Source organism: Myotis daubentonii, chromosome Y (genome assembly GCF_963259705.1).
Source record: "Myotis daubentonii chromosome Y, mMyoDau2.1, whole genome shotgun sequence".
NCBI classification, from domain to species: domain Eukaryota; kingdom Metazoa; phylum Chordata; class Mammalia; order Chiroptera; family Vespertilionidae; genus Myotis; species Myotis daubentonii.
In genome coordinates, this window is record NC_081862.1 from 15,753,556 (window position 1) to 15,773,540 (window position 19,985).

Sequence of the window (19,985 nt, forward strand, 5' to 3'; positions counted from 1 at the left end):
GGAGCAGTGTGTTGGTCTGGTCACCTCTCAATTCCTCAACCTGCCCCACCTCCAGGAGGTCAATTTGGATGATATCTCCATCCTCAGAGGCCACCTGGATGAGATCTTCAGGTGAGGGGTGGCGAGCTTTCCCTGCCAACCAGAGCGAGTCCCTTTCCATTTCAGTGCACAGTGACGGGCTCTCCTGTGTGCCGTCCCTCAGCAGTGCTAGAGTGCCTGAGCCACTAGACGGGCCACACAGTCAGTGTCTTGTTCACTGCTCTGTCACCTTGCATGTTGTGACATAACCCCCCAGATAAAGGTAGGACGTATGCACTAGGACAGAGGCTACTAAAGGGACTCCTTGCTAGGAATTCGGGCCAGGGGATGGTAGCTTTGGGCATCCTTGTAAGTGGTGTTGAAGGGAAAATGATGCAATAGAACCAAGTGAGGATTGCAATGACAAGGGGAAAGCCAATCAGAGGTGAGGTTTCATGGGTTAAGTTCCGCACTTAGCGATTTGGCCATGGCAGCCTTTCACTCCAAACCTGCCTCAGTCACCTGTCTGCCAAGGGTTGCCATAGGCTCTCGCAAACGGAATGCGTGGCAAATGCAGGATTCAGGAGGGAGGCATTACGAAATGGGATAGGTGGTTTGTAGACAATGCAGTGATCTAAGTTCCTGGAGGGTGGCAGCCCTCGCTGGATGTTGCCTGACTGTGCCCAGGTTAGCCCTTTCTGCACATCTGCCAGAGGCCTCATTGGGCTAAGAGATGGTGGTGACAGGGGTCTAGGGTGTGGCTGGAAGGAAACCCGAGTTGCAGGCAGTTCAGGACATGTCTCCAATACTAAAATGCACTGGTTGCCTCCTGCTTCAGACCCTGGGGCAGGCTCCTTTCTGAGCTCCTCCCACCTTTATGTTCACAACACCTGTGTGTTTGGGCTGGAGGGTATGATGTGCTCCACTTGACGGATGAGTAAATGGAGTGTGTGAGGTTTCATCCAGTTGAATCCATCACGGAGCAGATAACAGATGGAGAAAGATGCCACTCAAATTTGCTCGGACTTGAATGTCACTTTTCACTGTGCAACATCCTGGGTTTGATCATCATCCGGAACACTGTAGGCTTTGGTGACATGGGCCTCTTTACCCTGAAGGCCTGCATTATCCTCACCTGCCTCTGCTCACCAGGTCCATCTCCCACATGTAACTGCTCTATGTCTCCCCAGGTGCCTGAAGAGCCCCTTGGAGACCCTGTCCATCACTAACTGCCTGCTTTTCGAAAGAGACTTTAGACATCTCTCCCAGCATCTGAATGTCAGCCAGCTGAAAAGCCTGAGTTTCAGTGGGCTCAACCTGACCATTATCAGTTCTCGGTCACTCCAATTTCTTTTAGAGAGAGCCTCCCCCACTCTCCAGGACCTGGACTTGGATGAGTGTGGGATCATGGACCACCAGTTCCTGGACATCCTGCCAGCCCTGAGCCACTGCTCCCAGCTCACAACCCTAAGTTTCTGTGAAAACCCCATCTCCATGACCGTCCTGGAGGACCTGCTTCGCCACGTTGTCGGGCTGAGCAAGCTGAGTTGCGTGATTTATGCGGCGCCCATGGAGAGTTATGAGGAAACTAGCAGCAACATCAACCTGGGCCGACTTGCCCAGATGCATGTTGTGCTAAAGCATATGCTGCAGGAGTTGGGTCGTCCTGGCATGGTCTGGCTCTGTGCTTACCCCTGTCCTCACTGTGGCTGTAGAACCTTCCATGACCCAACTCCCATTCTGTGATCCTGTTGCTTGAGTGTCTAGATGGGTGCACATCTCATAGGCTTTACTCTGGGCACTTGGGCACTGAAGCCCAGACATAAGTGTACCGTACAGGAACACAGCAGCCAGTTTCAGACAGCTACTCCGGGTTGGGGGGAAATGCTCACAGGGGACTGGATGGTTTCTTTGGGGAGATTTGTCCTAAGGAGTTAGAAATATGCACCTGAATCTCTCAGGGGGAGGAATTGAGGCTTGGGTGGTAGATGCGGGAATTACATTTCTTGAATGGTTGTGAATAAATGTAAGTAATAAAGAGGACTGGATGTTAACAGTCTGATGTCCTCAATGACATGTTAGCCCAACTCTCCCACCTGCAGTTACTGGCAAAGTAAGAAGGCATGAGCATTGTGATGCGCAGACATTAGGCTGGTTGAGGTTGATTCCAGGAGATCACATCACCATTTATCCTTTTTGGTTTGGTGGTTCTTTCTGGTGCACCGGTACCTACTCACCTCTGTGACAGTTCAGTGGGTCAGCGCACACTTGTTGCGTCCACAGGGACTGGAACTAGTGGCTTCCAGTGAGCACCACCGAGGTACAACTACTCTGGGGCCATCAAGGGTAACTAGTCCAGTCCCTGGACTCAAACACTCCTCCCCACTGGGAGCCTCCATTGCTGGCCTGTGTCTCCTCCATGGTAGGGCTTCCCTGTGCACAAGTTAGGCCCCCAGTACTGAAAGGGACATCAGCCTGCCAGGGAGCCAGAGCCCTGGCCTCACAAGTCCATGCCTGTCATTCCCCTGGATCCAGCCCCTTCTTGAATTCAAGTTCCTGTGGCCTGTAAACACATTTACATTCTTTTCAGCAAAATACTGACCTGGAATAAACCTCTGCTTTGTTCTGTGTCCTGTCCTAAGAATAGGACATCCTTTGGTAAAGGATGGCCTAATGTTCGAAGACTTTCCCCTCATGATCCTCCTTCCCATCAATCAAGGAGGTGGTAAAGCAACTCTGAACCAGTGACAGGCCCTGGGTCTGAAGAGTGGACAACCGCAAGCCAGTTCCCGGAGAGCACTTAAGTGGACACAGGTGAAGGTCACCCCGGGGATATGGGGGTATGGAGGGCCACTCTGAGGGTCAATACAACCAAGTGAAGGGGAGATGTCCTAGTGTGCTGTTGGATCCCACAGTCAGTGGACAGTTAGCTGGCCATAGAGGAACAGGCTCCCTGCCCACCTGCCACTGCATTCTGGCCCTAGGCTGTCTCAGTTTGCTCACTGAGTGGCCTGCCAGAGGAGCACCTAGGGAGAAGCCCACACATCCAGGCCCAGGGGCAGGGCTCCATTTGCCTGTATGTCTCCCTAATTGTGAGGAAGTCAATCCTGCTTTTTCTCCTTCTACTGCCTCTCATTCAGTGCCAGCCACTCATGTGCTTGCTGCTCTCTGCTGGGTGTCAGCAACTTCCTAGCTTGTCACATACAGCACCTGGCCCTTCGTTCTCTTTTTATTGCCATTCCTTTCTTTTCTTCTACCTTCCACTCTTCTAGCTTGGGTCCATCATCCTACGAGCTCATTTTTCCGTTTCTTAGTACATTTCCTATTGATTTCAGAGAGGAAGGGAGAGGGAGAGATGGATAAAACATCAATAATGAGACAAAATCATTGGTTGGCTTTCTCCTGCACATCCACCTGGGGATCGAGGCGTAAACTCCAGCTCCTGCTCCAACTGAGAATTGAACTATGTCCTCTTGGTACAAAGGCCTACTGAGCCACACTGGCCAGGCACACTCTGCTTCTTCGAGTGGGAAGAGAAAATGCTGAAGTCTCAGTAACAGTTGCTGAGCTCCCCCCCCCCAAAAAAAAGAGGATAAGAGAACAAGGGTCAGAAAATGTATATCTCTTACAGCAAACGCTCTCTTTCTCTTCCTCTCTCTCTCTCCTATTCCATCTCCCTCTCCCTGTCCCTCTGTCTGACATGCACCTTGTCTTCCCATCCCCGCCTTCACAGGAAATAGTGTCCATAATATGAATCAGAACCTCTAGAATTTGAGGAAAAGCATAACAATTTGCAGGTTCTGATGGAGGAAGGGCAAAGGCAAAACATCCTGTGGTCTGGGTGTTAATTCCTCCACACACAGAGCTCGTGCCCATTACCTTGTGTGGAGATTCACCTGTGGGGCCAACTTATGTAAAGCTCTTGTCAGCATGTCCTCCTCTGGAATTGCCCACTGTTATTAGCATTGATAGTATTTATTAACCACCAGATGCAAGATAAGGAAGAAAATAGAAGTCAGTGCACCCTGGCCAGTGTTTCTGGGCATTGTCCTGTGCACCAGAAAGTTAACCCATTTGATTTCTGGCCAGGGCACATGTCCAGGTTTCTGGTTCAGTCCCCAGGCATCCAATATTGTATCTCTCTCACATGAATGCATGCTTCTGTGTCTGTCTCACTCCATTTACCTCTCTCTAAAGAATCAATTTTTAAAACCCACCATATTAAGACAAAACAAAAGGAAACTCACTGCTGTATGTTGCCTCTAAAACAGAGTGTCCTGCACTTGACGCTTTATTTGTTCTGTAGACCACAACTGAGAATTAAAGCAAAATATTGGAATCTGGACTTTTCCATCAAAATATTCAGAAAAGCATAGTATCAAGGCAATGAGGCTTATAAAGCTTAGACAGTGATTGCATCTGTGAAGATGGGCACAGAAGGGGCATGGATAGGAGGTGACTACTGGTGCACAAGCATCTTGTACATGAAGGCCCTATGGGCAGGGTCTCTAGGATATCAGAAAGCAAGCAGGGAGAGGAAGGCACACATAGTAGGTTCCTTAGTACTAGAATGTACCCCAGAGTCCCCCAAACTGCACAGCAGTAAGGCAGGCTGGATACAGGGCAGCTGGAGCACACGGATTCCAAAGGGAAGACTCTGAATAAAGAAGAGCCAAAGCCTGGACTGCTTGTCTCAGTGGATGAGTTTCGACCTGTGTACCAGGAGGTCAGTTCAATTCCCAGGCTGGGACATGTCCCCGTTGTGGGCTCTTAGTCCAGTAGGTGTCTTGTAGGAAGCAGCCAATCAAGGATTCTCTCTCACCATTGATGGTTCTCTCTTTTTTTTTTTTTAAATTTTATTGCTTAAAGTATTACAATGGGTATTACATATGTGTCCTTTCCCCCCCACCCTGCCCTTGACAATACCCTGGCCTCCCGTATCCCCCAGTATCTTATGTCCATTGGTTATGCTTATATGCATGCATACAAGTCCTTCGGTTGATCTCTTACCCCCTACCCTCGTGCCCCCCAACCATCCTCGGCCTTCCCGCTACAGGTTGACAATCTGTTTGGGGCAGCTCTGCCTCTCTATCTGTTATAGTTCATCAGTTTATAATGGTCTTTATTATCCATATATGAGTGAGATCATGTGGTATTTTTCCTTCATTGACTGTCTTATTTCACTTAGCATAATGCTCTCCAGTTCCATCCATGCCATTGCAAATGCTAAGGGTTCCTTCTTTTTTACAGCAGCATAGTATTCCATCATGTAGATGTACCGCGGTTTTCTAATCCATTCATCTACTGATGGGCACTTAGGCTGTTTCCAGATCTTAGCTATGGTGAATTGTGCTGCTATGAACATAGGGCTGCATATGTCCTTTCTGCTTGGTGTTTCTGGTTTCTTGGGTTATATTCCTAGAAGTGGGATCACAGGGTCAAATGGGAGTTCCATTTTTAGTTTTTTGAGGAAAGTCCATAGTGTCTTCCATAGTGGCTGCCCCAGTCTGCCTTCCCACCAGCAGTGCACGATTGTTCCTTTTTCTCCACATCCTCTCAAGCAGTTGTCTTTGTGGATTTGTTGATGATAGCCAGCCTGACAGGTGTGAGATGATACCTCATTGTTGTTTTGATTTGCATTTCTCATATGATTAGTGACTTTCAGCATGTTTTCAAATGTCTCTTGTTTTTCTGAATGTCTTCTTTGGAAAGGTGTCTATTTAGATGCTTTGCCCATTTTTTGATTGGATTATTTATCTTCCTTTTGTTAAGTTGTATGAGTTCCCTATAAATATTGGAGATTAAGCCCTTACCAGATATGATGGTGGTAAATATGTTTTCCCACACACTGGGTTTTCTTGTTGTTTTGTTGATGGTTTCTTTTGCTGTGCACAAACTTTTTATTTTGATGTAGTCCCATTTGGTCATTTTCTCTTTAGATTCAAGTGCCCTGGGTGCTGTATTGGTGAAAAAATTGCTTTGCCATATGTCTGAGATTTTATTGCTTTTGGATTCTTCTAGAATTTTTATGGTTTCCCATCGGACATTTAAGTCCTTTATCCATTTTGAGTTTATTCTCGTGTATGGTGTAAGTTGGTGGTCTAGTTTCATTTTCTTGCATATATCTGTCCAAATTTCCCAGCACCATTTATTGAAGAGACTATCTTGACTCCATTGTATGTTCTTGCCTCCTTTGTCAAATATTAATTGAGCATATTGGTTCGGGCTGATTTCTGGGCTCCCTATTCTAATCCATTGATCTATATGCCTGTTCCCCTGCCAGTTCCAGGCAGTTTTGAGAACAGTGGCTTTGTAATACAGCTTGATATCTGGAATTGAGATCTCACCTACTTTGTTCTTTCTCAGGATTGCTACAGGTGTTCTGGTACTTTTTTTATTCCAGATGAATTTTTGGAGAGTTCGTTCTAGATCTGTGAAGTATGCCATTGGTACTTTCATGGGAAGTGCGTTGAATTTATGGATTGCTTTGGGTAGTGTGGGCATTTTAATGATTTTGATTCTACCAATCCATAAACACGGTATGTTCCTCCATCTGTTTATGTCTTCCTCTTTCTCTTTTTTCAAAGTCCTGTAGTTTTCTGAGTAGAGGTCTTTTACGCCTTTAGTTAAGTTTATTCCTCGGTAGCTTAATTTTTTTGGTCCAATGGGAACTGGGATTATTTTTATAATCTCTCTTTTTCAAAGTTCACTATTGGTGTATAGAAATGCCTCAGAGTTCTTGGGGTTAATTTTGTATCCTGCTACATTGCCAAATTCATGTATTAAGTCTAGGAGTTTTTTGATGGAATCTCTAGGGGTTTCTATATATAATATCATGTCTTCTGCAAATAAGGACAGTTTTACTTCCACTTTTCCAATTTGGATGCCTTTTATTTTTGTTCTTGTGTAATTGCAATGGCTAATAATTCCATTACTATGATGAACAGGAGTGCTGAGAGTGGGCATCCCTGTTTTGTTCCTGTTCTTAGGGGAAATGGTGTTAGTTTTTGTGCATTGAGTATGATGTTGGCTGTGGGCCTTTCATAAATGGCTTTTATTATGTTGATCTTTCTACTCCCACCTTGTGGAGAGTTTTTATCAAAAATGGGTGTTGGGTTTTGTCAAATGCTTTTTCTGCATCAATTGATATGATCATTTGTGTTTTTTTTTCTTTTAATTTGTTTATGTGATGTATCACGTTTATTGACTTGCGGATATTGTACCATCCTTTCATCCCTGGGATAAATCCTACTTGGTCATGGTGTATGATCTTTCTGATATACTGCTGGATCCGATTTGCTAAGATTTTGTGGAGGATTTTGGCATCTATGCTCATGAGGGATATTGCCTGTAATTCTCTTTCATTGTTTTGGTATTAGGGTGATGCTGGCTTCATAGAATGATCTTGGAAGTGTTCCTTCCTCTTGGATTTTTTTGTACTAGTCTGAGGAGGATAGGTTTTAGTTTTTCCTTGAATGTTTGGTAAAACTCCCCTGTGAAGCCGTCTTGTCCTGGGCTTTTGTTTGATGGAAGCTTTTTGATGACTGCTTCAATTTCTTCCATAGTTATTGGCCTGTTGAGATTTTTAGATTCTTCCTGATTGAGATTTTGATTGATGTATTTTTCTAAGAATTTGTCCATTACCTCCAGGTTGTCTAGTTTGTTGGAGTAGAGTTGTCCATAGTATTTTTTAACAATCATTTTGTATTTCTGTGGGGTCTGTTGTTGTTTCGCCTCTATCGTTTCTGATTTTGTTTATTTGGGAACTCTCTCTTTGCATCCTGGTGAGCCTGGCTAGAGGTTTGTTAATCTTGTGTATCCTTTCAAAGAACCAGCTCTTGGTTTCCTTGATTTTCTGTAATTTTTTTGTGTGTTTATGTCAATTATTTGGGCTGTAATCTTTATTATCTCCTTCCTTATGCTCACTCTGGGGTTTTCTTGTTGCTCTCTTTCTGATTCTTTGAGTTGTAGAGTTAGATGATTTACTACCATTTTTTCTTGTGTCTTGAGAAAGGCCTGTAAAGCTATAAACTTCACTCTCAGGACTGTATTCATTGTGTCCCATAGGTTTTGGATTGTTGTGTTTTCATTGTCATTTGTTTCCAGGATGTTTTTCATTTCTTCTTCGATCTCATTGGTAAACCAATCAATATTTAGTAACATGCTATTCAGCTTCCAGTGTTTTAGTATTTTGGGTTGTTTTTATTGTAGTTTATTTCAAATATTATTCCATGGTGGTCTGAGAAGATGCTTGGTATGATTCCAATCTTCTTGAATTTGGGGAGACTTTGTTTGTGACCCAATATGTGGTCTAATTTTGAATCTGTCCCATGAGCACTTGAGTAGAATATATGTTCTGTGGCTGTGGTGTGAAGTGCTCTGAAGATGTCAATTAAGTCCATCTGTTCTAGTGATTCATTTAGGATCGCTGCATAATGATTATGAATAAGACAAACTCCCCATTTTCTACCACAGGCCTAGTGCTCAAATTTGTGCATGGGTGCAGTCTGGCCAGCCCGGCCCCAAACCAGTCCTTCGGTCATCCCTCAATTTGGTCATGATGAACATAGATTTTAAAATCCTCTACATATGGTAAAATCCTTTACCATAATGCTGTCCATGTCCTTCCATGCTTTTTGGAAAGGGAAGAGTTCTTTCCTTTTTACAGCAGTGTAGTATTCTGTTGTGTAGTTGTACCCCACCATTTTTATCCATTTACCTGCTGATGGGCACTTAGTCTGTTTCCAAATCTCAGCTATTGTAAATTGTGCTGCAATGAACATATGGGTGCAAATATGCTTTCTGATTGGTGTTTCTAATTTCTGGGGAAAGACCCCTAGTAGTGGGAGTACTGGATCAAATGGCAGTTCCTTTTTAATTTTTTGAGGAAACTCCGTACTGTTCCCCACAGTGGTTTTACCAGACTGCATTCCCACGAGCAGTGCAGGAGAGTACCTTTTACTCCACATCCTCCTCAGCCCTTGTGGTCTGTTGATTTGTTGATGATAGCCATTCTTACCAGTGTGAGATGGTATCTCATTGTCATTTTGATTTGCATCTCTAGGAAGATTAAGGATTTTTAGCATGTTTTCATATGTCTCTTGGCTTTCTGTATGTGCAATTTTCAAAAGTATCTATTTAAGTCAATTTTTTGATTGCATTGTTTATCTTCCTTTTTTTTTTTTTTTTTTTTAAGATGTCTGAGTTCCCTATGAATTTTGGAGATCAGGCCCTTACTGGATATAGCATAGGAAAATATGTTCTCCCAAGCCATGGGCTTTCTTGTTTTGTTTTTTGTTTGTTTGTTTGTTTGTTTGTTTTTTTCATGTGTGTGTGTGTGTGTGTGTGTGTGTGTTGCTGATGGTTTCTTTTTCTCTGCAGAAGATTTTTATTTTGATGTCGTCCCATTTGTTTCTTTTCTCCGTATTTTCCATTACCCTAGGAGTTATATTGGTAAAGGGCTTCTTTGAAATATGTCATAATTTTCTGCCTATGGATTCTTCCAAGATTTTTATGGTTTCCATCTTACAATTAAGTCCTTTATCTATTTTGTGTTTATTTTCCTCAATGGTGTGAGGCGGTGGTCTAGTTTCATTATTTTGCATGTATCTATCCAATTTCTCCAACCTCCTGTATTGAAAAGACTGTCTTGACTCCATTGTATGCTCTTGCCTCCTTTGTGAAACATTAATTGGGCATAAAGGCTCAGGTCTATTTCTATGTTCTCAGGTGTGTTCCATTGGTCTACTAGTACACGTCTGTTCTTGTGCCAGTACCAGCAAGCTTGAGAACAGTGGCTTTGAAATATAACTTGACATCCGCAATTGTGAACGACCAACATTGTTCTTTTTTCTCAAGATTACTCTGACTCTTGCGGGTCTTTTTATTTTTTATTGTATACGAATTTCTGGAGACTTTGTTCTAGGTCTGAGAAATATGTCATTGGTATTTTAATGGGGGTTACAGTAAATCTGTAGAATGCTTTGTGTAGCGTGGCCATTTTAATGAGATTTATTCTACTAATACATGAACATGGTATATTCTTCATTTGTTTATGTCTTCTTCTACCTGTTTTTCAATGTCCTGTAGTTTTCAGAGTAAAGATCTTTTACTTATTTAGTTAAGTTTATTCCTAGGTATCTTCATTTTTTTGTTGCAATTGTAAATCGCATTGCTGTTTTTGTTTGTTTATTTTTCTGTGAATTCTTTATTGGTGTATCAAAAAGCCATAGATTTCTGGGTGTTAACTTTGTATTCTGGTACATTACCAAATTCATTTATTAAATGAAGAAATTGTTTTATGGTACACTGAAGGAGTTCAATACATATTGATCCTTTTACTTTACATTTATCTTTTAGTATTTGTCGACAGCCAAGATTTGGATTTGTCTCATGATTTTTCTTTCTTTCTTTTTTTTTTTTTTTTTGATAGAGCAAATTACTTGATCTTTCTTTTTTTTCCAATGATTCTTTTTTCAATTTTTTTTTGTTTATTAAAGTATTACAAAGGGTATTACATACGTGTCCTTCCCCCCCGCTCCCGCCCTTGACAATTCCCTGACCTCCCCTACCCCCCAGTGTCTTATGTCTATTGGTTATGCTTATATGCATGCATACAAGTCCTTCGGTTGATCTCTTACCTCCCTCCCTCCTGCCCTCCAACCCCCTCCGGCCTTCATGCTGCAGTTTGACAATCTGTTTGAGGTAGATCTGCCTCTCTATCTATTATTGTTTAAACGTTTATAATGATCTCTCTTATCCATGAATGAGTGAGATCATGTGGTATTTTTCCTTCATTGACTGGCTTATTTCACTTAGCATAGTGCTCTCCAGTTCCATATCATGAGTTTTCTTGAGTTCAGAAGTCCATTTATTTGATTTATGAAGAATAGTTGATTTTGTTTCTCAAGTGGTAAGCAGTAGAAAATGTAGTTTGTGTACACATTATTCCTAAGTGTCTTCTTTCAAGTGATATTTAGTAGCCTACACACTATGCTGCATAATGATTATGAATAAGACAAACTCCCCATTTATTGGGTAGTTATATTTTACCAGAGGCCTAGTGCTCAAATTTGTGCATGAGTGCAGTCTGGCCAGCCCGGCCCCAAACCAGTCCTTCGGACATCCCTCAATTTGGTCATGCCACACGCAGCCTGATTGATATGGTGGCACTTCCAGTACTCACTCAAACAGGAGTGGTGACAGTGGGCATCCCTGTGTTGTTCCTGTTCTTGGGTGAGTTGTTTTTTGTTTTGGCCTATTGAGTATGGTGTTGTCTGTATGTTTTTCATATAAGGCTTTTATTATGTTGAGTTATGATCCCTCTATTCCCAGTTTGCTGAGAGTTTTTACCCAAAAGTGTGTTGGGTTTTGTCAAATTCTTTTTCTTCATCAAATTGTATGATTATGTGATTTTTATCTCTCAATTTGTTTATTTTTACCTCTCAATTTGATGTATCATGTGTATTGATTTGGGGATGTTGCACCATCATTTCATGCCCAGAATAAATCCATGTGCTCATGGTGTATGATCTTTCTGATGTAATGCTGGTTCTGATTTGCTAGGATTTTGTTGAGGATTTTTGAATCTATGTTCATCAGAGATACATTGGCATGTAATTCTCTTTCTTTGCAGTATCTACATCTGCTTTGGGATTAGGGTAATGCTGGCTTCTAGAAATAGCTTGGAATTGTTCCTTCCTCTTGAATTTTTTGGAATAGTGTAAGGAGGAAAGGTTTTAGTTTGAACGTTTTGTAAAACCTCCTATGAAGCTGTCTGGCCCAAGGATTTGGTTGCTGGAAGTTTTTCAATTACTGCTTCAATAACCTTCTGTTTATCCGTCTATTCAGACTTTTTTATTCTTCTTGATTGAGTTTCAGAAGGTTGTACTTTTCTAGGAATACATCCACTTGTTCTAGGTTGACCAGTTTGTTGGAATAGTATTTTTACAACCCTTTTCATTTCTTTGGGGTCAGTTGTTATTAAGCCCCTTTCATTTCTGATTGTTTATTTGGGATTTGGGTCCCCTGTCTGTGCTTCCTGGTAAGCCTGAAAGAAGTTCATCAATCTTATTTATCCTTTCAAAGAACCAGCTCTTGGTTTTGTTGATATTTTGTAGTGATTTTTTTTTTTTTGTCATCATGTTATTTAATTCTGCTGTGATTTTTACTATTTCCTTCCTTCTGCTCAGTCTGGGTTTTCTTGCTGCTTTCTTTCTAATTCTTTAAGTTGTAGAGTTATATAATTTATTACCAGTTATTTTTTGTGTTTTTGCTTTTTTGTGGCTGTAATGCTATGAACTTCTCTCTCAGAACTGCTTTCAGTATATACCATTGAATTTGAATTATTGTGTTTTCATTGTCATTACTTTGCAGGATGTTTTTAAATTCTTTTTTGATGTTTTTGATAACACAAACAAACATTGTTTAATAATGTACTATTTAGCCTGCAAGTATTTGAATTTTTGTTAATTTTTATTGGAGGTTATATCTAATATTAGAGGCCCAGTGCACAAAATTCTTCCATGAGGGGTGGTGGTGTTCCTTCAGACCAGCCTATACCCTCTCCAATCCGGGATTGCTGTCTCCTAATTGCTCACCTGCCGGCCTGCCTCACTGCCTGGTCACCCCTAACTTCCCCCCCGCCCCACCTATAGCCTGATCGACCCTCACTGCCTCTACCTGCTGCTCTAATCACCCCTAATTGCCCCACCAGCTGGCCTGGTCTCCCCTAACTGCCCTGTGATCGACCAGGTCACCTGCACCTGCCCCCTACCTACTAGCCTGGTCGCCGACAACTGCCCCTTCAACAGCCTAGTCACCTTTCACTGCCCCTCCACACACACACTGCAGGCCTAATCGCCCCCAATGAAGCCCCTGCCAGACTGGTCACCCCTAACTCTCCCCCTGTCAGTTTGGTCACCTCTTACTGCCCCATCACCCGCTAGCCTTGTCACATTCAACTGGTCCCCTAATGCGCTGGTTTCATTCTACAGTCCCCCTGTCTTCCTGGTTGCCCCTCAGAGCACCCCCACAGGCCTGGTTGCCCCACACAACTTGCTGTTCAGTTGTTTGTTTGTCCCTCACTAAGCCGCAACTGGCCTGGTCGCCCCAAGTAGCCTGCTGTCTAGTCGTTTGGTCGTGGCTCATTAAACACCCCCCTCCCGCCCCCCCCCTCCCCGATGCCAGTCTGGTCTCCCCATGCAGCCTGCTTGTTCAGTCATTTGGTTGTCCCTCACTAAACTCCCTGACAGCCAGGTCATAGGCAGCCATCTTGTTAGGGTGTGAGGAATAATTTGCATATTACCACTTTATTATATAGCAGTATGCCTTTGTAATCAGAGAAGATGCTTGATATGACTTCCATCTTGTTTAATTTGAAGAGACTTTGCTTGTGTCTCAAGTGGTCTATCTTTGAAAATCTCCCATGTACACTTAAGTAGAATGTATATTCTGTATCTTTGGGATGAACTGTTCTGAAGATGTCAATTAAGTCTTTCTGATCTAGTGAGCTGTTTAGGATTGTTGTCCCCTGTGGTGGCCTTCATGTTAAAGTCTATTTTGTCAGATATGTTTATTTCTAGTCTAGCTTTTCTTTTCTTTTCCATTTGCATGCAAAATTCCCTCTCATTCTGTATGAGTCTTTTGTTTTGAGGTGGGTCTCTTATTGGCAGCGTATAGGTGAGTCATATTTTTGAATCCATTCTGCAACCCTACGCCTTTTGATTGGAGCATTTAGTCCATTTACTTTAAGGGTTATTATTGATGGATACTGATTTATTGCCATTTTAATTCTGTATGCCTAGGTTTCCCTCTCATTTCTTCTTCTCATTACAGCAGTCCCTTTAGGATTTCTTGTAATTCTGGTCTGTGGTGTTGTATTCTTTAGCCATTCTTTGTCTGCGAAGCTCTTTATTTAAACATCTATTTTGAATGACGGCCTTATTGGATATAGTAATCTTAGTCTAAGAACCTTGCTTTCCATTACATTAAGTACTTCATGTCATTCCCTTCTGGCCTGTAGAGTTTCTGATGAGAAACCAGGTGTCAGCCCTCATTGGAACTTTATTGTAGGAAACACATTTCTTTTGCTGCCTTGACAATTATCACTTTTTCTGTAATTTTAGGCACTTTAATTATTATGTGTCTGGGAATGGGCCTGTTTGAGTTCTTCTTGTTTGTGGTTCTCTGTGGTTCCTGCACTTGTGTGACATTTTCCTTTAAGAAGTTAGGGAAGTTTTCTGCCATTGTTTCTTCAAACACCTTCTCTATGCCTTTCTCCCTTTCTGCCTCTTTGGGCACACCCACTACTGTAATATTGTTACATTTCCGGTAGCCTCACAGTTCCTTTAACCTGTCCTCCTGTTTATTAATTGATTTATTTTCTGGTTTTTCTGATTGAGTGATATTTTCTCTCTGACTAATAATTCACTGATTTGATCCTCAGCTTCCCTAATACGCTGTGTATTTCTTCCAATTGGTTCTTTACTAGTGTTATGTCATATTTTTAATCTATAACTTTTCTTTTTTTATAGCTACTATATTTTTTTTCATGCTATTGAGCATTTTTACCATGAATGCTCTGAACTCTGATTCAGATAAATTTCTTATCTCTACTTCATTTTTCTCCTCTGAGAATTCTCTAGTTCTTTCATTTTGGGATTGTTTCTTTGTTTCCTACTTTTGGCTTTCTGTTTGAGATTGTGATGATGAGTTATGTAGATCCTCTATCAGTGGTTCTTCATCTTATGGCCCTTTAAATACACTTCCACATGTTGTGACCCAACCATAAAATTATTTTAATTGCTACTTCATAACTGTAATGTTGCTACTGGTATGAATCGTAATGTAAGTATCTGATATGCAGATTTGTCTTAGGCAACCCCTGTGAAAGGGTCGGCCGAACGCCAAAGGGTTCGCGACCCACAGGTTGAGAACCGCTGTTCTACACCTCTCAGTCTGTCATGCTGGACAGTGTTAAAGGCTGTTTATGACTAATTAGGTCAGGCAAAGACTCAAAGCCTCAGGAGACCACCTCTGGCTACACACTTGTAGGCTTCTGACTTGAATTGCCCCTGTAGGCAGTCATCCTCAGGCAAGAGATTAGAAACAGAAAAGTGAGTTCCTATGCTGATGGGCCCAAGCTAGAAGAGTGGAAGGTATAAGAGAAAGAAAGGAATGGCAATAAAAAGAGAACGAAGGGCCAGGTGCTGTATGTAACAAGCTAGGAAGCTGCTGACACACAGTAGAGAGCAGCAAGCACATGAGTGGCTGGCACTGAATGAGAGGCAGTAGAAGGAGAAAAAGCAGGACTGACTTCCTCACAATTAGGGAGACATACAGGCAAATGGAGCCCTGCCCCTGGGCCTGGATGTGTGGCCTTCTCCCTAGGTGCTCCTCTGGCAGGCCACTCAGTGAGCAAACTGAGACAGCCTAGGGCCAGAATGCAGTGGCAGGTGGGCAGGGAGCCTGTTCCTTGCTGGCCAGCTAACTGTCCACTGACTGTGGGATCCAACAGCACACTAGGACATCTCTCTTTCACTTGGTTGTATTGACCCTCAGGGTGGCCCTCCATACCCCCATATCCCCGGGGTGACCTTCACTTGTGTCCACTTAAGTGCTCTCTGGGAACTGGCTTGGGGTTGTCCACTCTTCAGACCCGGGGCCTGTCACTGGCTCAGAGTTGCTTTACCACCTCCTTGATTGATGGGAAGGAGGATCATGAGGGGAAAGTATTCCAACATTAGACCATCGTCTACCAAAGGATGTCCTATTCTTAGGACAGGACACAGAGCAAAGCAGAGGTTTATTCCAGGTCAGTATTTTGCTGAAAAGAATGTAAATGCGTTTACAGGCCACAGGAACTTGAATTCAAGAAGGGGCTGGATCCAGGGGAATGACAGGCATGGACTTGTGAGGCCAGGGCTCTGGCTCCCTGGCAGGCTGATGACCCTTTCAGTACTGGGGGCCTGACTTGTGCACAGGGAAGCCCTACCATGGAACAGCCAGAGGCCAGCAATGGAGGCTCCCAGTGGCGAGAATTTTAGTCCAAGGACTGGACTAGTTACCTGTGACGGCACCAGAGAAGTTGTACCTTGTTGGTGCTCACTGGAAGCCACTTGTTCCAGTCCCTGTGGACGCACCTTGTGTGTGCTATCCCACTGAACAATCACAGAGGTGAGTGAATAAGTACTGGTACACCAGAAAGAACCACCAAACCAGAAAGGATAAATGGTGCTGTGATCTACTGGAACCAACCTCCTCCAGCCTAGTGTCTGCGCATCACGATGCTCATGCCTTCTTACTTGGCCAGTAACTGCAGGTGGGAGAGTCGTGTTAACATGTCATGGAGGACACCAGATGGTTAACATCCAGTTCTCTTTATTACTGACATTTATTCACAACCATTCAAGCAAAGGTAATCACCGCATCTACCACCCAAGCCTCAATCCCTCCCCCTGAGAGATTCAGGTGCATATTTCTAACTCCTTAGGACAAATCTCCCCAAAGAAACCATCCAGTCCCCTGTGAGCATTTCCCCCCAACCCTGAGTAGCTGTCTGAAACTGGCTGCTGTGTTCCTGAACGGTACACTTATGCCTGGGCTTCAGTGCCCAAGTGCCCAGAGTAAAGCCTATGAGATGTGCACCCAGCGAGACATTCAAGCAATAGGATCACAGAATGGGAGTTGGGTCATGGAAGGTTCTACAGCCACAGTGAGGACAGAGATAAGCACAGAGCCAGACCATGCCGGGCCAACCCAACTCCTGAAGCATATGCTTCAGCATGGCATGCATCTGGGCAAGTCGGCCCAGGTTGATGGTGCCGCTCGTTTCCTCGTAACGAAGATTTTTTCTTCACTATTTCTTTACCACCTCAAGACTAAGAGAAATTTGCATTTACTGTCCCGGCTTTAAATCAGGCTCAACCCACTCAACGGTATCAATAGAACGTCTTACCACAAGAAATGTTCAACAGTCCCACTATGTCAGGCATATGTGCATCAACCTTTAGGAATAGTCAAAAAAAGATTTCTTAATACTCGAATTTATCAATAAATAGATGATATTTTAATAGCTTCTGAAATTCAATCACAATTACAGGAGATTTACCAATACCTCCTTGAAAATTTCTAAGACTATAGATTAGAAGTAGCCCCAGAAAAGAAACAATGGCAGGAGTCATGGAAATATATGGGGCAAAAATTAACAGATGTCTCCATTATTCCACAAAAGGTTCAAATTAGAAGAGACAGTATAGAGACTCTAAACGATTTTCAAAAGTTATTAGGAGACATTAATTGGTTGAGACCCAGTCTTGATATACCTACTTATCAATTGACTAATTTATTTCAAATACTAAAGGGGCCATATGAATTAAATAGTCCACGTGTTTTAATCCCTGCTGCAGAAAAACAATTAACTTGGATAGAACAGCATATACAACAAACACAATTAAATAGAATTCTCTCCATAGACAATTTTAAATTATTAGTTTTCCACACTGAGCATTCTCCTACAGGGTTACTTGTTCAAGATAGTAATGTTATTGAATAGATTTTCTTGTCTCATAAATCACAGGAAAAAAAAGACTTATATTCAAACAATTTGCCAAATTATTTACAAGGGAAGATTAAGCTTAAGACCATTATGTGGTTAGATCCATAAGAAATTACAGTACCTTTTACTGTCAAAAAATTCAAAAATTGTTTCAAATATGTGACAATTAGCAAACTGCTTGTGCTCATTTTTTAGAGAAAATACATAATCATTATCCTACAAACAAAAGGTTACAATTTCTTAGGAAAACTCAATGAATATGGCCTCATCATATTATAGCTAATGAACCAATTCAAGGCCCTACTGTTTATACCAATGCTAACAAGCTAGGAATAGCTCGGGTTTTCATTTTCAACAGCTAGCAAAGGTAATTCACTCTCCATACACTTCAGTACAATCCGCAGAACTATTTGACATTGCTTTATTACTACATTTTCATCAAGCTGTAAATATTGTCACTTATTCTCAATATGAAGTAGTTACTCACTTACTAAAAGCTTTTGCAGTAATGGAAATACCTCAAAATATTAAGACTGACAATGTTTCTGCATATCTATCTACAAAATGTCAAACATTTTTTTCAATTTCATCATTTCACTCACATCACTGGCATCCCTTGTAACAATACAGGACCAGATATTATTGAAAGATAAAAATCACACCTTAAAGGAAATGCTCAAAAAACAAAAAGGGGGAGAATCCCCTAAATGAATACTATTAACAGCTCTATTTACTTTAATTTTTTTAAATCAAGATGAGACTGACAGTACTGCTGTTCAGGGACATTGGGTAAAGGAAGTTTCAAAAGAATTCAATCAACCTGTGTTTTATCATAATGAGTCCTCTCAGTCGTGGGATCCTGCATGGATCCTACGATGGGGGCAAGGTTATGCTTATATTTCCACAGGTAAAGAAAACTTCTGGGTTCCACAGAGGTGTCTTCAGTGGAGACATGGGAACCAAAAGGAAGTTCTACTTAAGTGATCTGACCAAGGATTTCTCAGAGATGAGGTTGACGGGGCCTCCTACCCACAAAGCTCTAAGGTCAATGCAACATTCATCTGTACCAACCTGGGGTCAGGTGAAGAAGCTTACCCAAGAGGGAGAACAACTGGTTTGGTGTCATGCTAATGAAGTGACGCCATTGACTTTGTTCCTTGCTATGCTTGCACTAATAACCACTCAGGTAAATGCTGAGAATCACACATACTGGGCTTACATTCCTAATGCCCCACTAAATAGAGGTGTTTCTTGGTTGGATTCAAAGGTTCGAATTTATGTTAATGACTCAAATTGCTTACCCGGACCTTATGATGATCGAGGTCCATTAAAACCAGAAGAGGACCGTAGAGTCATAGAAAATCATACCACTGGAACGCAGGGAGTGCCAATATGCTTAGGTCAAGGAGACCATTGTTTAACAATACAGGCACAAGCCCTGCTGAACATTTTGGAAACACTACTACTGAAACAAAAAAAAAAAGGCATTTGATTCTTCTGAGTGCCCATGGGTTTAAAAATGTTAGTTGGGATAACAACAGTACACATCCATTACTTCCCCCATATCATGTTCCAACTTTTATGCACTTGTCTGATTGGGTCCATTGGGAATCCTGTCGAGGAAAGACAGTTCTGTTTTTATCTAATACTTCCTATGGAAGCGTCATTGATTGGAGCCCTTCAGGTTCTGCCCGTTCCAAAGCCAATGGAGCTGATCTATGATAGCGTAGAGGAGAGAACAAGCCCATATCCACGCAAGCGAATGTGAGCATTGTATGGCATGATGGAGGATTTGCTCCCCCAACACCTCATCAAGAAGGACATCCTGTTGAATCTAATTTATGGAAACTGGGGTCTGCCTTACACTCTTTGAAAACATATATTTTCATAAGATAAGCAAAACTATAAAAATAACTCTGGGAATCACACCTTACAATTTTATGCTATCAAACTGCCTTTGTACAAACCTGTGTTCGATTACCATTTTTATTAATGATAGAAGATCAAATTGTAAGTCTGCAAAGACAAATGCATATGAAATATAACTAGAATTATTCATCAATTTGCATTACTCTTGTACCTTAGAAGGAAAGTATCTTTCCATGGGAAAAGGTTAAAAAATATTTGTTCAATCATAAAAATCTAACACAAGAAATTCATAAATTTAAATTCTCATATACAAAAAATATTTCAAAAGAAATTGCATAAATTAACTGGGCAAAATGTGTTTAAAATATGGTTAAGGAATTGCAACAATTAAATCCTATACCCCATTTACAAGCCACTTTAGGAGCTTCTGCTGGAATACTATTATTAATACTCTATCTCTGTATCATTTTATATTTAGTCTTCCAAGGACTCGGGAAAGCCAAGCAACTAATTAAGAGAAAAACAGCTGTGTTATCTCTGA

At 42.0% G+C, this 19,985-nt stretch overlaps 1 pseudogene; it reads left to right on the plus strand.

The window, feature by feature from the left end:
• Positions 1-19,985, plus strand: part of LOC132225651 (melanoma antigen preferentially expressed in tumors-like) — a 128,621-nt pseudogene that overhangs the window by 377 nt on the left and 108,259 nt on the right.